We start from the raw sequence: 18666 nt of genomic DNA on the forward strand, positions 1-18666 counted from the left end.
CTAACAGTCTTAACTTCCTTTTCAGTGGAATAATTGTATCTCCTAGTAGAAACAGTCTTTTCTCTGGAACTAAGACCTCTAGACCAGCAAAGCATAAGGCCACAGGAACAAGAAGCAAATATTTCACTAGTGGCTCTTTACAGGTGTATTAGTCTGTTCTCACGCTGCTAAGAGACATACCTGAGACTGGGTAATTTATAAAGGAAAGAAGTTTAATGGACTCACAGTTGCACATGGCGGGGGAGGCCTCACAATCATGGCAGAAGGCGAAGGGGGAGCAAATGCATGTCTTACATGGTGGCAGGAAAGAGAGCGTATGCAGGGAAACTCCCATTTATAAAACCATCAGGTCTTGTGAGACTTATTCACTATCACAGTATGGGGGAAACTACCCCCATGATTCAGTTATCTCCACCTGGCCCTGCCGTTGACACATGGGGATTATTACAGTTCAAGGTGAGATTTGGGTGGGGACACAGAGCCAAACCGTATCAGTGGGTAATAGTGAGTGGTACCACTCCCACTTCCACCTCTTGATTCCTGGATCACAGGCCTCTTCCTCAAATTTTCTTGTCACCAATTTTCCAATTATGTTCCTTCCAAGTCCCTGACCATCCAACCAAACCATTAACCCCAGCCCATCAATTGCTATAGAATTGCAGGACTGGCCATTTCTCCTTCTAAGCCAAGTAAACAACTAGGGGCACTGCTTGAGGTTCTGTCCACTGGGAAGGTTTCCCTTCACCGCAGTCCTTCAGGGATGTCCCAGGAAGGAGCTGTCTGCTTGCCAGTGGTGACTACATATCCTGGAGAACCATCTGTAAACCAGGTCCGGGTCAATTCTGTCAGTTTATCATAGGGAATTCCCCATGAGGCCATAGGTGCAGGCTGGGAGAGAGAAGGCAGTGCAGCAGGAATGGGGACCATGGGCATTTGGGCCACTTCTTCATGTAACTTATGGGTGCCTTCAGGGCCTGCTTGGGCCCAATCACATGTATACCACACCATTTGATGATGGAGTGCTGCTGTGCATACCCACCTTTATGGCTTGGAGGGTCAGATAACACCCAGTTAATGACGGGTAGCTCAGAGCACAGGGTCATTTGGGGGCCCATGGTCAAGCATTCAATCTCCACTAAGGCCCAGTAGCAAACCAAGAGCTGTTTCTCAAAAAGAGAGCAGTTATCTACAAATGATATAGGGACTTGCTCTAGAATCCTAAGGGCTTGCACTGTGATTTATCCAGACAGAGGCCTGTCGAAGACTCCAGACAGCATCCTTATCTGCCACTGACACCTCGGGCACCAAGGCATCTGCTGGGTCATATGGCCCAAGCAACAAAGCAGCTTTCACAGCAGCCTAGACCTGTTGCAGAGCCTTCTCCTGTTCTGGGTCCCACTCCAAACTGGCAACTTTTCAGGTCACTCCACACATGGGTGGAATTAACACACGCAAATGAGAAATATGTTGGCTCCCAAATCCAAAGTAGCCCACTAGGCATTTTGTCTCTTTTTTGGTTGCAGGACTAACTAGATGCAACTTCTTCCCTTTAAAGGGCTATCTCCACATGCCTCCACACTGTGGAGCCCTAGATATTTCACTGAAGTGGAAGGCTGCTGAATTTTTGTTAGATTTATTTTCCACCTTCTAGCATGCAAATGTCTTACCAATAAGTCTAGGATCATTGGGACTTCTTGCTCACAAGGTCCAATAAGCATAGTATCATCAGTGTCATGGGCTAGGGTGAAATCTTGTGGAAGGGAAAGGTGATCAAGGTCCTTGCAAACCAGATGATGATGTAGAGCCAGAGAGTTGCTGTACCTGAGCTAGGACAGTGAAGGTGTGTTGCTGGCCTTGCCAGCTGAAAGCACAGTGCTTCCAGTGGGCCTTATGGAAAGGGTTGGAGAACAAGGCCTTTGCCAGATCAATAGCTGCATACCAGGTCCCAGGAGATTCAGGCAATGAAACCACATCTGCAATTGGATGTGGTACAGCAGCTGCAATTGGAGCCACCACCTGGTTAATCTTACAGTGATCCACTGCCATTCTCTGAGGTCCATCTATCTTCTACGTAGGCCAGATCGGCAAGTTGAGTGGGGATGTGGTGGCAGTCATCACCCCTGATCTTTCTAGTCCTTTATAGTGACACTAATCTCTGCCAGCCCTCTAGGAATGCAGGATTACTTTTAGTTTACTAATTTCCTACATAGAGGCAGTTCTTGTGGCCTTCACTTGGCCTTTCCCACCATAATAGCACTCACTCCACAGGTCAGGGATCCAGTGTGGGGACTATGCCGCCTGCTGGGTATGTCTATTTCAATTATGCATTCCGGAACTGGGAAATTACCATAGAATGCATTTGGGACCCCACTCAGCCCCACTGAGATGAACCTGAGCTAAAACTCTATTGATCACCTGACTTCTGTAAGCCCCTACTCTGACTGGAGGGCTACAATGACATTTTGGGTCTCCTGGAATCAATGTCAGTTCTGAGCCACTGTCCAGTAGTGACTGAATGTTCTGATTACTTCCTTTTCCTCAGTGCACAGTCACTCTGGTAAAAGGCTGCAGGTTCCTTTGTGGGAGGCTGGGAGAAAAATTAATAGTATAAACTTTTGGCAGTATACCAAGGTCCTCCCTTAAGGGGACCTGGCCTCCCCTTCATTCAAAGGGTTCTGGGTCTATAAATTGGCTCCAGTCTGTGAATTGATTGAGGGGCTGTGACACTCTGTTTTTATGATTCAGGTTAAACTTTTGATCGCTTGATCTAGAACTTTACTGCTCATACAGATCAAGTAAGAATTTAGTAGGTTTCCCCTCCACTTCTAGGAACACCATTACCAATTAATTAATGTCATAGGTCTGTGTGATTACACTATTCTGACTGCTGCTTTGATGCTGCTGTCTGTTACAGTGAGTGTCCCCACTTGGCCCCTCCCACTCGGATCCAGTTATACCCTTTGTATTTAGGTTTCCAAATTCAGTGACCTCAGTTCACATGGTAAGGATTGGCTTACAGAGAAAAATAGTCTCAGAGCTCTTCAAGGATGATGGGCCTCCCCCAACAAATTTATTTCTCACAGTATTGGTTGATAATCATGTCTTCTGGTCCTTCCCAGTGTGGGTGCATAGGTCTTAAATAACAAATCCACTCTACTGTCCCAGTCTTGAATCTCTTCCTTTTAGGTCCTTGAATCTCTTCCTTTTAGATTAAACCAAGGCAGTTTTGGCATCTCCATCTCCCTCACTGTGAGCCACCTTTTGGTCCATGTTTCAGCCAACCAACCCAACAAATGGTTAGAACCCTTTCTAACTCCCAGGCTGCAACACTAAATGCAGAATCTGCTTAGTGTGCCTATATCCATAAATTTAGCCTGATTCAATTTTATGTTCCTTCCACCATTATCCCACACCCATTGCCGTGCATGTTCCCCAGATTTCTATCTTGTGAATTAGAAAACTCAAGTTGTTCTTTTGGAGTGTAGCACACCTCATGGGTCACTTTTTTTGTGCCTCGTGTATTAGTTCGTTTTCACACTGCTGATAAAGACATATTTGAGACTGGGAAGAAAAAGAAGTTTAATTGGACTTACAGTTCCACATGGCTGGGGTGGCCTCAGAATCATGGCAGGAGGCAAAAGGCACTTCTTACATGGTGGTGGCAGGAGAAAAAAATGAGGAAGAAGCAAAAGTAGAAACCCCTGAGAAACCCATCGGATCTCATGAGACGTATTCACAATCACCAGAATAGCATGGGAAAGACCAGCCCCCGTGATTCAATTATCTCCCCCTGGGTCCCTCCCACAACACTTGGGAATTCTGGGAGATACATTCAAGTTGAGATTTGGGTTGGGGCACAGCCAAACCATATCATTCCACCCCTGGCCCTTCCAAATCTCATGTCCTCTCATTTCAAAACCAATCATGCCTTCCCAACAGTCCCCCAAAGTCTTAACTCTTTGAGAATTAACCCAAAAGTCCACAGTCCAAAGTCTGATCTGAGACAAGGCAAGTCCCTTCCACCTACGAGCCTATAAAATAAAAAGCAAGCTAGTTACTTCCTAGATACAATGGGGGCACAGGTATTAGGTAAATATAGCTGTTCCAAATGAGAGAAATTGGCCAAAACAAAGGGGTTACAGGGCCCATGCAAGTCCGAAATCCAGTGGGGCAGTCAAATTTTAAAGCTCCAGAATGATCTCCTTTGACTCCAGGTCTCATATCCAGGTCATGTTGATGCAAAAGCTGGCTTCCCGTGGTCTTGGGCAGCTCCACCCCTGTGGCTTTGCAGGGTACAGCCTCCCTCTCAGACACTCCCACGGGCTGGCGTTGAGTGTCTGCAGCTTTTCCAGGCTCACAGCGCAAGCTGTCAGTGGATCTACCATTCTAGGGTCTGGAGGACAGTGGCCCTCTTCTCACAGCTCCACTAGGCTGTGCCCCAATAGGGACTCTGTCAGGGGGCTCCCACCCCACATTTCCCTTTTGTGCTGCCCTAGCAGATGTTCTCCATGAGGGCCCCGCCCCTGCAGCAGACTTTCGCCTGGGCATCCAGGCATTTCCATACATCTTCTGAAATCTCGATGGAAGTTCCTAAACCTCAATTCTTGACTTCTGTGTGCCCGCAGGCTCAACACCATGTGGAAGCTGCCAAAGCTTGGGGCTTCTGCCCTCTGAAGCCATGGCCTGAGCTGTACACTGGCCCCTTTCAGCCATGGCTGGAGCAGCTGGGACACAGGGCACCAAGTCCTTAGGCTGCACACAGCATGCGGACCCTGGACTCAGCCCATGAAACCACTTTTTCCTCCTGGACCTCTGGGTCTGTGATGGGAGGGGCTGCTGTGAAGGTCTCTGACATGGCCTGAAGACGTTTTCCCCATGGTCTTGGGGATTAACATTAGGCTCCTTGCTACTTATGCAAATATCTGCAGCTGGCTTGAATTTCTCCCCAGAAAATGGGCTTTTCTTTTCTACTACATCATCAGGCTGCAAATTTTCTGAATTTTTATGCTCTGTTTCCTTATTTTTTTTGAGACAGAGTCTCACTCTGTTGCCCAGGCTGGAGTGCAATGGTGCAATCTCAACTAACCGCAACCTCCACCTCCGAGCTTCAAGCAGTTCTCCTGTCTCAGCCTCCCAAGTAGCTGGGATTACAGGCATCCAACAGCACGCCCAGCTAATTTTTCTATTTTTTTGGTAGAGATGGGGTTTCACCACATTGGCTAGGCTGGTCTCAAACTTCTGACCTCAGGTGATCCACCTGCCTCGGCCTCCCAAAGTGCTGGGATTACAGGCATGAGCCACTATGCCTGGCCTGTTTCCCTTTTAAGATGGAATGATTTTAACAGCACCCAAAGCACGTTTTGAATGCTTTGCTGCTTAGAAATTTCTTCTGCCAGATACCCTAAATCATCTCTCTCAAGTTCAAAGTTCCAAAAATCTCTAGGGCAGGGGCAAAATGCTGCCAGTCTCTTTACTAAAACATAACACGCCTTTGCTTCAGGTCCCCACAGGATCCTCATCTCCATCTGAGACCACCTCAGCCTCGACCTTATTGTTCATATCACTGTCAGCATTTTTGTCAAAGCCATCCAACAAGTCTCTAGGAGGTTCCAAACATTTCCACATTTTCCTGTCTTCTTAGCCCTCTAAACTGTTCCAACCTCTGCCTGTTACCCAGTTCTAAAGTTGCTTCCACATTTTCAGGTGTCTTTTCAGCAACACCCCACTCTACCGGTACCAATTTACTGTATTAGTTCATCTTCACGCTGCTGATAAAGACATACCTAAAACTGGGAACAAAAATAGGTTTTATTGGACTTACAGTTCCACATGGCTGAGGGTGGCCTCAGATTCATGGCAGGAGGCAAAAGGCACTTCTTACATGGCAGTAGCAAGAGAAAAAATGAGGAAGAAGCAAAAACGGAAACCCCTGATAAACCCGTCAGATCTCATGAGACTTACTGACTATCATGAGAATAGCACAGGAAAGACTGGCCCCCATGATTCAGTTACCTCCCTTTGGGTCCCTCCCACAACACGTGGGAATTCTGAGAGATAAAATTCAAGTTGAGATTTGGGTGGGGGCACAGCCAAACCGTATCACCTCCCCTTTAGGGGCCTGCTGGGAATTCAGTCTAGTTACAAGTCTAGAAGCAAAGACATGGTTGGGGGCGGGGGTCTTCAGGAGACTTAGGATTGTCTTGCATGGCAGCTACCTCAGGGGAGGCTGTAACAGTTTCCCCAGGCAATGTGGGGTTAATTCCCTCAGTAGGAGGTGGAGAGGCCACTCCAGCTGGTGGTGGGGAGACTTCTTCCACTGGCAAGGAAGACTCAGAGTTTAGGGGCTCAGTGTGCCCAGCTTCACCAGGGTCTTCCCACCTGTCCCCATCCTAACTTTCAGGGTTCCATTCCATCACAATCAATGCCCTCACTTTAGCAGTAGACACCCTACAAGGCTAGGAGTTCAACTTGCATTGTAATTCAGCCAGTCACAGAAAGAGATTCTGGGCCTGATTTTCAGCAATCTCAGCCCTGCAGCTACAGGAGATTAGAGTCTCCCTCAGGGCATGCATGGAAGCTTTCAGGCCATTTATGTGGCACTTGAGCTGGTAACTTAGATCTCTAAACTCATCCTTTTCTTTCCCCATTGTGTCCAGAGACATTAGGAGCAACCAGCCAATGTCATTGTATTCCTAGTTTGCCAAAAATGTTTCAAAGTATCTGGCATATCAAGTGGACCTTAAAAAAGAAAGTATTATAGACATTGTCACCCATGTGCGTGCTCCTTATCAGTGGTTGATTTGGAATATCTATTGGAGATAGTTTGCATATCTCTATTAGGGAATAAACACCATGGACTATCAGTGTTCTCTTTACTACTGGAAATAGAGTCATTAGCATCTTTATATCTAATTGAATTAGAGAGCCAACCCCAGAAATCCCAAAACCATGTCTGAAAACTCATCCTTAAAATTCTGTTCCTCTCTAACCACTCCTGGTGCCAAAATCTGTATTAGTCAGGGTTTTCCAGAGAAACAGAACCAATAAGATCTCTCTCTCAATATCTCTCTCTCTCTCTCTCTGTGTGTGTGTGTGTGTGTGTGTGTGTGTGTGTGTGTGTGTGTGTTTCTGCTGCTGGTGTAGTCAAACCAAATATGTACCTAGAGCAATGTAAGCTGATATAGGTGGGAAGGAGATGCCCAGGGAGACCAACTGAATTTTGCCTGGAGAGGTCAAGGAAGACTCCCTGGAGGAGGTGACACTTGAGCTGTGTTGTGAAGGATAAAAGAGGGTTTACCAGAAAAACTGGGTGGGAAAGGGAACTCCAGGCAGAAGGACCATGTGTGCTTGGGTTCCTACAGCTAGTTCAGTGTGATCTAAACACACGGTACATGTGGGGACATGACAGGGACATGTCTGGAGAGTAGGGCAAGGGATTTTCCCTTGAGGGCCACAGAAGCCATTCAGGGCTTTGAGCAGAGCAGTGGCTGGGGTTCAATTGTATACTAGAAAGACTGCTCTGGGGACTGTTGATTGAGCACCTGCTGTGTGCCAGGCCCTGGAGTTTCAATGGCGAGACAGAAAAGGTCCATTTGGAGCTCTATTTTAGAGAGAAAGACTGTAAATAGTAGAAAGGTATGTGTGTGGTCCGTCCACAGTGATAAGTGCTATGGAGAAAAAAAAAGAGAAGAAAGAATGAGGTGCAGGGGAGGTGGGGTGTGGGATAGGTAGAGCTCATGCAGTTTTAAATAAGAGTTCCACTGAGACAGTGACATTCGCACCTTTGAGGATTTGAATAAGGCAGCCATGAGGATATCAGGGGAACGGGCATTCCTAGCTGAGTGAACCACCAATGCAAAATGCAAAATGGTGCAGCTGCTGTGGGAAGCAGTTTGATGGTTTCTCAGTAAGTTAAACATAGACTTAACCATGTGACCCAGCAATTCTGCTCCCAGGAATATACCCAAAAAAATTGAAAACAGGTGCTCCAACCAAAACATATACACAGATGTTCACAGCAGCACTATTCACACTAGCCAAAAGGTAGAACCAACACGCATGTCCATCAGCTCATGAATGGATAAACACAATGTGGTCTGTCCATACAATGGAAAATTATTCAGCCATGAAAAAGAATGCATCTCTGACACAGGCTGCAACAAGGATGAGCCCCAAACACAATGCTGATTAAAAGAGGCCAGACACAAAAGACCGTGTAGTGTAGGATTCCATTTATACAAAATGTCCAGAACAGGCAAATCCATAGAGACAGAAAGCAGATTAGTGCTTTCCAGGGGCTGGGGAAAGGGGAATGAGAAACGGATGCTTGCTGGGTCTTGGGGTGATGAAATGTTCTGAAACTAGATAGAGGCAATGGTTGTACAATATTGTGAATGTACTAATAAGTGCCACTGAATTGTGTGCATCCAGATATTAATATGCACTCCTACAATTAGTGTCTGGTTGACTGAAGGAGGAGTGAGGGGGCAGTGGGTGTGGGGCCTGGGTGAGGACTTCAGCCTTTGCTCTGAGTGGGCTGGGAGCCTCGAAGGTTTGGAGTAGAGTGGTGAGGTCATTGACTCCGGCGGCCACGTGGGGAATAGGCCTAAGAGGTGTGGATTGGAGCCGGGACCCCATGAGGAGGCTGCAGGAACATCACGTGTTCCTGCACACGATGAGGATGGAGGGAATGGAGGGGTGAGAAGTGACGCAATTCTCATTAGAACTTAAAGATGGAGCCAACAAGACTTGCATGTGGGAAGTGAGAGAGAGAGCGGAGTCCACAATTTGGCCTGAGCTATGGGAGGATGGAGCTGCCCTTTCCTGAGATGGCGGTGCCTGGGAGAGAAGAGGGAGGATAAAGCCAGGTGGGGGCTCTGCTTTGGGGCCAGAGGGGGCTGCGGCATTGACCTCGCCGGACCCGATAGGGGCAAGGCCTCTTGATAGGGAGACCCCAGCTGCATATGAGCAGCCTCTGGAAAAATTGCAGGTGCAGCAGAGCCAGGAGGTTTTGTGTCAAGAAATAAAATGACAGGCACATCCATGAAGCCCTCAGCTCTTGGTTGGGCACTGTGCTGAGAGCCCTTTGCCCTTCATCTCTTTTAATTGGTATAGCGTCCCCTGGTGGTTGCTACAGTTATTAACCCATTATACAGGTAGATGTGGAAGGCTCAGAGAGATTTGCCCGAGGTCACCCAGCAAGTAAGTGGCCAGCCAAGGTTTTGATCTCTGGGAGCCTGGCTCTAAGACCCAGCCATTTGTTTGTCAGGAGTTCTTGCCTTCCAGGACTGGAAAGGTCAATGCCTTTGAAATCAGTGCAGGAACTTACAGGGTCTCACTAAACAGTCTCAGGTGGCTGAGGCAGGGGAGGGTGTATGTGCCAAGATTTGGTCTAAGAATCCGCTGTTCATATTTTATGGCTTTTTTTTTTTTTTTGAGACAGGGTCTCGCTCTGTTGCCCAGGCTGGAGTGCAGTGGCATGATCTTGGTTCATTGCAACCTCTGCTTCCCAGGCTCAAACAATCCTCCAGCCTCAGCCTCCTGAGTAGGTGGGCCCACAGGCACGAGCCACCACACCTGGCTAATTTTTTTTTTTTTTTTTTTTTGTAGAGATGGCCATCTTGGCTAAGCTGGTCTCAAACTACTGAGCTCAAAGTGATCCCCCTGCCTGGGCCTCCCAAAGTGCTGGGATTACAGGCATGAGCCACCACTCCCATCCAAAATCCACTGTAAAGGGACACTTTAAAGTCCACTGTAAAGGGACAGAGGCCAGAGAAGTATTGACCAAGTTGGTCTTAGTGCTGTCACCTCTCTTCTGCTGATGTTGTTGTTGTTGTTGTTGTTAAATAGAATTGAAATCAGACACTTTGGGGAAAGGTAAATTCTGAAGGGGAAAATGGTAGAGCATTACTAGAGGTTATTTCTGAATGATGGGATTTTTATAAACTTTATTTATTTACTTAATTTGTTTTTGAGACAGGGTCTTGCTCTGTCACCCAGGCACAAGTGCAGTGGCCCAATCACAGTTCACTACAGTCTCGACCTCCCCAGGCTCAGGTGGTTCTCCCACCTCAGCCTCCAGAGTAGTTGCAACTCCAGGTGCATGCCACCATACCCAGCTAATTTTTAAATTTTTTCATAGAGATTGGGTCTCACTATGTTGCCCAAGCTGGCCTCGAACTTCTGGCCCCAAGTGATCCTCTTACCTTGGCCTCCCAAAGCATTGGGATTATAGACGTGAACCAGCCACCATGCACAGCCCACCCAGAATTTGCTTAGGGGTGAGCATGGGGCAGGAATGAAGCACTGGACCACCACTTCCCTGCCCTGACATTGATGGCAGAACAGTGGAACAAGCTCTGGTCATGACAGAATCAGGTCATCTGAGTCCAGCCCTGCTGTCTGGCTTTGGGCAAGTGTCTTAACCTCTCTGGGCATCTGGAAAGAGACCATATGGGTAGGCCATGTGACGGCTCTAGCCTGAACTGCTGAAAAGGTGGGGGCTCCAGCTGTAGGAACCCCTACTGCCATCCCCTTTACCCCTCCCACAGAGGATCCGCCACTGCCAGGCTGGCTGAGGGGAGGGGCTTGGCATGAGGACCAGCAGATGCCAGTCTCGCTCCACGCACAGATGTATCTGCCAGTTTCTGATGGGGAGAAGCGATCTGGGAGTCGCTCACTTCATTGATAATTAAATTCAAATTAAGAGAGATTTGCATTTATCAAAAGCCTGTTTGACAAGGTGTCACTGTTCTCATCCAGCACCCGGGCGCTGGGGAGCCAGCAGGGGGAGGTGCAGCCACGTGGGGGTGGGGAGAGAGGAGAGGGGTAGGGGTGGAGGAGAGGGGAGAACAGCAGAGAGGCTGCCTGTCAGTCCTTCATTATTCCAGAGGGTCGCGGCTCCATGGTAAGTGGCAGGAAATGCTGTGTGGCCTCCATCAGGCTGCTTGACCTTTCTGAGCCTCAGTTTCCTCATGACAGCCCCCAGGGTTCCCTCCTCCATGGACTGCTACCATTTGGCTTCTGCTTAGGCAAGGAATCCCCCATCCCTGCCACCCTTCTTGATTGAATGCTAGGAAGGAGAGCCATAGAATCTCCAGGGGACATTGTTGGTGGCCCACCCAGACGCCTTTGCCAGGCAGCACCCATCCCCACTGTGACTTGACTGTTCTGTTCTCCAGGATATTGCAAGATGTTCCATCCCATCCCACCCTAGGGGCAGCCCACAGCCCCTGAGTGACTTGATTCAGGGGAAGAGTAAAAGCCTGGCCCTCTTCCTTCAAGTTGGGACTGCACTATGGTACCATTCACCCCACACAGCTCCCAGGGGCGACACTGGACTCTCGCTGAGCCCACATTTCCACCCAGCTCCTCTCCTGCCCCCACCTGCTTCCCTTACTCCTGCCAGCTTCCTCTTGAGGGCATATCCCCCTCCCCCAGTAAGTCACTAGCCCCCAGATCCCCATCTCAGCCCCCAGAGAACCCGACCCAAGACAGAATCCCATCTGGACTACAGGCCCGTCTTTGATGGCCACATGACCTCCAGCAGGTTGTTAAACTCCCTGAGCCTCAGGGACTTCGTGGGGGACAGGAGGATAAGATAGCCCTCACTCTTTGGGATGGTCTACGAGGACCAAGGGACATGATGGATTTGACATTCCTTCTTGTAAACCAGAAGATTTCATGTAACTGGAGGCTCTCTTTGGAGATGAGAGAAAGATCCTGCTGGCCCGAGTGGTCCACAGGTGCTCAGTAGGAGGAGAATGGATAGGGTTTGGGAGAGAAAGGAGAGGGGTATGTGATGGGGACATTTTCTGCCTCCCTGGCCTGGGATGAGCTGCAGAGAGTGGACGAACCACAGATGGCATTTGTGGCAAAGGTTTGAGCAACGGGCCTATGTTCAGAAACAATGGTGGTCGACGTTATGGTCACTGAGATCGTTATTTTTCCAGCACTGCGTTGGGACAAATACTTTCCAACCCCTCAGAGGAGGCTCTTCTAAGGCAGCGGGCATTTCTGGCTTTATCTGATCGAGCATCATCTCAGCCACAGCCAGCTGCCGTTCTTCCTTGGAAGGCCTTTGTATCGTGAACACCTGATTGACAAAAATCTGCTATACAAAGTGGATGAACAAAGGAATAGTTGTATGCACTGCATACAGTTCATCCATTCCTTCCATGGGGCTGAGCTTCCCAAGGTCATGATAAATAAGATAAGTGTTCAGAACAATTTTCCCCAAAGAACTGCCTACTGTGTCAAAGGTGGTGGACCCACCTTCACTCTGCCCGAGAGCCACTTGGACTTACAGGTCCAGATGTTAAAATCGGACAAACCCAGGTGCTAATCCAAACTCAGCCCTGAACTAGCCGTGTGACCTTGGGTAAGTCACTTCCCCTCTCTGAGCCCCCATCGCCTGGTCTGTGAAATGGGGATATAAATGGGGGTAGTTAGGAGGAGCAGTGAGGCAGTCGTGGGACCTGCCCTACAGTGTAAATGTCAGTATTTGGCATTTCCAGTAACTTCTCTGTTCTTTTTCTTCCCTCTGCTGGCTCCACTCCCTGTCCCTCACTGTGTTCCTTAAAGACATTTTTTCAGTGTTGAAACCTTCCAGGTCAGTGCTGCTTGCAAAAATAGCAAAAGACTTGGGGTGAGCTGGAAACCCATTTAACAACTTTCTGAGGACCCCTGCAAGGCCATACAGGGACTTAATTTCCCAGGCAGAGGAGCGAGAACAGCAGGTCCTGGGGCCATTGATGGGGGACAATTGACAATTGAAGGCAACTCTCACTTTTTCATCAATATCATAGATTGAGCTAGCAGCGAAGAGATTTTCAGAGTTTTATTCTTTTTGTGAGTCACAGCACCACCTATCAAATTGAGCACCCCCTCTTGATCTAGGAATATTAGTACAGAAGATAATATTATTTTCCCGGCCATGGTGAAGGCAGGTCTTCCAAAGCACTCAGCTTCCAGCTTCGTGGCTGGGTGCGTCCTCCTCTTTTGTATTAATAGGTTTCATCCACTAGATGTTCTCCATTTACACGCGAAACTGGAAAAAAGCAGCAGCTAAATATAGCCCCTGCACAGGCAGGCTGCCGTGGTCCGAAGCTAGGGGAACAGGCAAAATCAGAATGGGGGTGGAGGAATGCACAGCCCTTGTCACACTCCAGTTGTGACTCCAGGGTGGTAGAGGTCCCTAACATGACCTCGAAAGCTGTGTTACCTTTGGCAGGTTACACTACCTCTCTGAGCTTCAGTTTTCCCCTCTCTAAAGTGGCATCATTTCTCTTGATGATATTTCAGTTTTATTTCCTTGGCTCAGTGTTCCCACCTGGGGACGATGCCTGAGAAGTGAGCAGAGAGCCTCAGGTGACGCCTGCAGGATAGGTTTCTCTGGTCTCATTTTTTAGTGTCGCTCTGAAGATTGAGAGGAGATGGGACGTGGAGGGAGATGTTCTATGTGGACCACCAAACTTTGAGATGAAGATGAATCAGATAAAGCCAGAAATGCCCACTGCCTTAGAAGAGCCTCCTCTGAGGGACTGGAAAGCATTTATCTCAATGCAGTGCCGGAAAAATAACAATCTCAGTGATTTCTCAGGCCCTTTGAATTAAGACTGTAGTTTAAATCCTCATCTTAGGTACAAATTAGGGACTCAGGGGCTTAGGTCAACACACACACACACACACACACACACACACACACACACACATTCTTCTTGGTAGAGGTGTTCTTCCTTTTGCTCTTCAAAGGAGACAATCTTTCGTGGCGGTTAAGAGACCTGTGCCTGTACTTGTTTGGTAACCTGGATAAAGTATTTCCTGTCTCCAAACCTCAGTTTCCCCACCTGTAAAATGGGCACAGTGCTAACTCCTCGGACTAAACAAGATGAAAATAAAAATGATTGACATTTATTGAGCACCCACTCTTTATCTGGCCCCATGCTAAGCCTCATCTAAGTATCTAAGCATCTAAGAACAGCCCCATTAGATAAGTACTAATATTATCCCTGTGTTACAGGAGGGGAAAATGGAGACTCAGAGAGGCAGTGACTTTTCCCCCAGGTCACACAGCAAGTAAGTAGAGCCAGGACATAAACCCAACTCTGGGCAGTTTCAAAGCCTAGATGCTCTTGAGCTCCCAAGTCATGTGACCCCCAGTGAATGTCAAGGTCTTCGTTCCATGCATGGTACCTAATAGGCACCCAGTAAATATTTGCTATGGTGACCATGACATTGATGGTGATGTTTGGAAAACTAGGCTGGGCAGTGGCTCACGCCTATAATCCCAGCAATTTGGGAGGCTGAGGCAGGCGGATCACTTGAGGCCAGGAGTTCGAGACCAGCCTGGCCAACATGCGAAACCCTGTCTGTACTAAAAATACAAAAATTAGCAGGGTGTGGTGGTGTGTGCCTGTAACCCCAGCTACTCAGGAGGCTGAGGCAGGAGAATCGCCTGAACCCTGGACGTGGAGGTTGCAGTGAGCCAAGACCACGCCACTGCACTCCAGCCTGGGTGACAGAGTGAGACTCCATCTCAAAAAAAAAGGAAAACTATTGCCTGGGGGCAGGTGAATGGAATATAGGATGCCTTTCCTAGCAAGATTTATCATGGAAATTTGTAAATTTCCATTAGATTTCCAAATGGGAAGGATCATGCTGACATGAGCCACATGCAAAGTATGGCCCCTCCAATTCAAAATAAAAGGGATGTATTTATATATCCACATCCTCACATTTTGGTATCTCAGAAACCAGGCAGAATATTGTGAGGCAACGTACAGTGGCATAAAAGATCGTCCCAATTTAATCCATCTATCTAGTGTTCCATCTAATTACTATATTAGAAAAGTCTTCAGACCATGTATTGAACATTATAAATGGGAATAAAATGATTCTGGTAATGGCTTAATAAAACAGGTGAGGTAGCTCCGTCTGTCTGCCTGTATCCTTGGACCATGGCCAGATTGATTTGTCAGGGAAGGAAAAAAAAAAAACAAAACAGAAATGGGCTTGTGTTGTTGCACTTTGGAGATTGTCTCCATTAGGGGCCTTTGATTTTATTCTTGTTTTTCCTTATGAGAAGTGCTTATCGGTTCCTTTTGTTAACAGCAAAATATGTAGAACTGATGGAAAAACTGACAGCAGCCGTTTCATATTTTATAAAGCCGCTCTCGGCTTGTAATTTGCTGGTTGGGATGAATCGAGGAACCCTGAAACTCCTGGTGAATTTCTAGCCAATGACTGCAGTCTCATTGGAGGGCATGTGTAACCGCTGGGATTTTGCTGCTGTGGGGAGCTGCAGTTGGGGGAGGCAGGGAGACCCCAGGGTCAAGAAATGATGTGCCAGTCACGGGGGGCTGGCATTGCCCAATCAGAAGAGATCTGAGATCCTTGTGTATTAGATCGCCTTTTCTCCGAGTGCCTAGAAGGTGTTCGCTTTTTTTGGAATCTCTGAGGCCTTCTGTATCTATCAAAAAAGGACTTCTCCCTTCTGTCTCTACAAATGCCCACTGTCTTTGCACTTTGTGCCATGAAGTCTCCTGTCCCCTTTCCTCAAGAGCTGCTATTGCTACTGAGACTTGACATATCCTGTCTGAATTTGCTCCTGGCTTCGGGGCTGGTATCCAGCAACCAGCAACAGGAGGGCCACATGACTCCTTGGTGCAAATCCCTTCCAGCTTCCAAGGAGCTGCACTGGATGAAGGAGCAAAAAATGCCCTTCTCCCACAAGTGCCTTGGGTGTTTCCAGCTCCAAACTCTAATTTCTGCCTCCGAGTAGACTAATATGCGGGTGTCGGAGGTTAAATTCCAGCGCATCAAGGAGGTGCCCATTTTTCACAGAGCCCTGGCATTCGCACCAGGCGTCGTCCATGTTGTCATGGCTACACAGGCCCAGGACCCCAGAGACGGGAGTGCAGAATTAATGGCAGTCCCGAGTAAAGGATTCCTGTCTTGGCAAGGTTGATGGATTACATTGATGTACCATTTGTCATACTGTAATTGTTCTGGCAAATGTAATACCCACTAGTATAAACATTGTACTGCTTTGCTAATAAAACCCAAAATAGAGAGAGAAAGGATGATACAGTGCTATGTTCACTTAAAGAGACAATGCCGACTTTCCAAGTTGGAGCTCACTTCTTTTTCTGGAGGCCTCGCCGCCTGATGCCTTCTCCATCAATGTGCATCCTGTGCTAAGCACCTGTCCACCACCCGGCTTCCCTGCATGCCTGGCATGGGCCACCTGGGGTGTGTGTGGGGGTTTTTTCTTGGAAGCTCTGGGGACTCAGTTTCCCTCTCTGTCAGCACCTCCCAGGATTCCTCTTGGGAGTTGTTGCCCAAAACCTCTTTGTGTTTCCTTGGTGCCTGCTTGACATCACTAGCAAAGTCTCTTTATCCAAACTGACTCGGCATTCAAGCCTCTGCTCTGAAGTGGCTGATGCCTCCAAGAAGCCCTCCCTGACCAGCCGGGCCTTCTCCAAATTCTGACATTGCTCAGACCTGCGTGACAGGCAGTGGACCCACCACTGCCTGGTGTCTGTACTGCTGTATGATCCCCCCTATTAGATCATGAGGTCTTTAAAGGCCAGGCCTGGGCCTTTAATATCTCCATCTCCTCCTGTCTCACTAGTGATGCCCAGAACTGTGTTTGGGACACAGAAGGTGCTTAAGTAGTACTCAATTACTGACTCACTGGTTTCCCATTGGGCATGAGAGGCTTAACTGAGCAGCTTCATTGGCCCATCTCAACCTTTCAGGACCCCCAGACACCCACCCTGCCTTTTCCAGAGCCATCAGTAAAACCCTGCTTTTCCTCCTGTTCGGAACGTCTCTTTTGGCCTCTGCCTGGCCTTTATCCATGATCTTCCCTGTCACTAGGCTGCCTTTTCCCAGCTTTTTAGCTGATTAACTCGCAACTCAAATGTCACCTCTTCTGGAGAGCCTCCCCCCCTGACCCCAGATCCCCACACTGGGTTTGTGGGGGGCTTCTCCTTGGGCTCCACTCTGCAGAAGCACATATCACAGGGGGGACATGCATATTTCCTCTCCTGTGCATCACTGAGGGCACCTCTGTGTCACATCTCCCTCGTGCTCAGCTCTGGAGCCCAAGCATCCAGCTTGAAATTCCTGAATGCTTAAAGATGAATGAATGAATGCCTTTAACTTACCACTGCTGTTGGTGGGTTGAGCTATGCTTAAATCCCCTTTGTTGAAGGCAGCAGTTGAGGGTGAAATTGGGGGCCAGGGTGGGGGTGCCTATCCAAGGATCTTTACCCGGAGGCCTGAGGATGGAAGACTGTGGGCCGGGCAATAGCTCTTTCTCTTGTCACTGGGTCAGGCTGTGAGTGAGCTGGGGGTGGGCTCTCTGGTCATACCTTTTTCCTGTCCCACTGTCTTCCACCTGGGATAGGCAGGGCAGAGGCTTCTGCTGGGAACTTGGGGAGCACCCTGGAGGCAGCTTGGCCTCCATCTTCTTTCATCTCACCTCCTAGCCTCCAGGCTGAGTTTCTGCTTTCCCAAGAAGTCTTCTGAGCCATAAGCATTGATCTTTCTGATCCCTGCAACCCTGTTTCCTCGAGCTGTCAGGGCACAAGGACAGAAGGGCCTGCATAGAATCTGTGATCTCATATAATGCTTGTCCAGACATGGCTTGGCTTTCATGTGTTAACATGCAGGATTTCTTTACTCTGTCCAAGCCCCCTCTATCCACGCCGGGTGAACCCATGGCCCCAGCACCTTCTGAGGTTCACTCCTATAAGGAATGTATTCAGCTGCAAGTAACTGGAAACCCAGCTAACCAGTGCCTTAAGCGTCATTCATTCATTCATTGAAACAGGGTCTCACTCTGCCATCCAGGCGAATGACTGGAGTACAGTGGCATGATCATAGCTCACTGTAGCCTCAAACTCATGGGCTCAAGCAATCCTCCCACCTCAGCCTCCCAAGCAGCTGGGAATACAGGTATACGCCACCGTGCCCAGCTAATTTTTTTACTATAGAGATGGGAGTCTCCCTATCTGTTGCCCAGGCTGGTCTTGAATTCCTAGCCTCAAGTCTTCCTCCTGCCTCAGCCTCCCAAAGTGCCAGGATTACAGGCTAGAGCCACCATGCTCGGCTATTTATTTATTTATTTTGAGACTCCATCTCACTCTGTCACCCAGGCTGGAGTGCAGTGGCGTGATCTCGGCTCACTGCAGTCTCTGCCTCCCAGGTTCAAGCAGTTCTCCTGCCTCAGCCTCCTGAGTAGCTGGGATTACAGCCATGCAACACCACACCCAGCTTTTTTTTTTTTTTTTTTTTTTTGTATTTTTAGTAGACACGGAGTTTCACCATATTGGCCAGGCTGGTCTGGAACTCCTGACCTTGTGATCCACCCACCTCGGCCTCCCAAAGTGCTGGGATTACAGGCGTGAGCCACCACGCCCGGCCCCGGCTATTTATTTTTAAACAAACTTTGTATTTAGAGAAGTTTTAAGTTCACAGCAAAATTGAGCAGAGCATATAGAGAATTTCCATATATGCCTCGCCCCTACACAGCACATTCTCTACCACCAGCAACACACCCACCCAAGTGGGACATTTGTTATAACTGATGAACACACACTGACACCTCATTATCACCCAGAGTCCACAGTTGACATTAGGCTTCACTCTTGGTGGTGT

General features: G+C 48.3%; 1 protein-coding gene across 5 annotated transcripts in view; it reads left to right on the forward strand.

The window, feature by feature from the left end:
- The window catches only part of CUX2 (cut like homeobox 2), a 323600-nt gene that overhangs the window by 93347 nt on the left and 211587 nt on the right, over window positions 1-18666 (forward strand). The window lies entirely within an intron of this gene.

Source organism: Pongo pygmaeus, chromosome 10 (assembly GCF_028885625.2).
Source record: "Pongo pygmaeus isolate AG05252 chromosome 10, NHGRI_mPonPyg2-v2.0_pri, whole genome shotgun sequence".
Classification (NCBI taxonomy): Eukaryota; Metazoa; Chordata; class Mammalia; order Primates; family Hominidae; genus Pongo; species Pongo pygmaeus.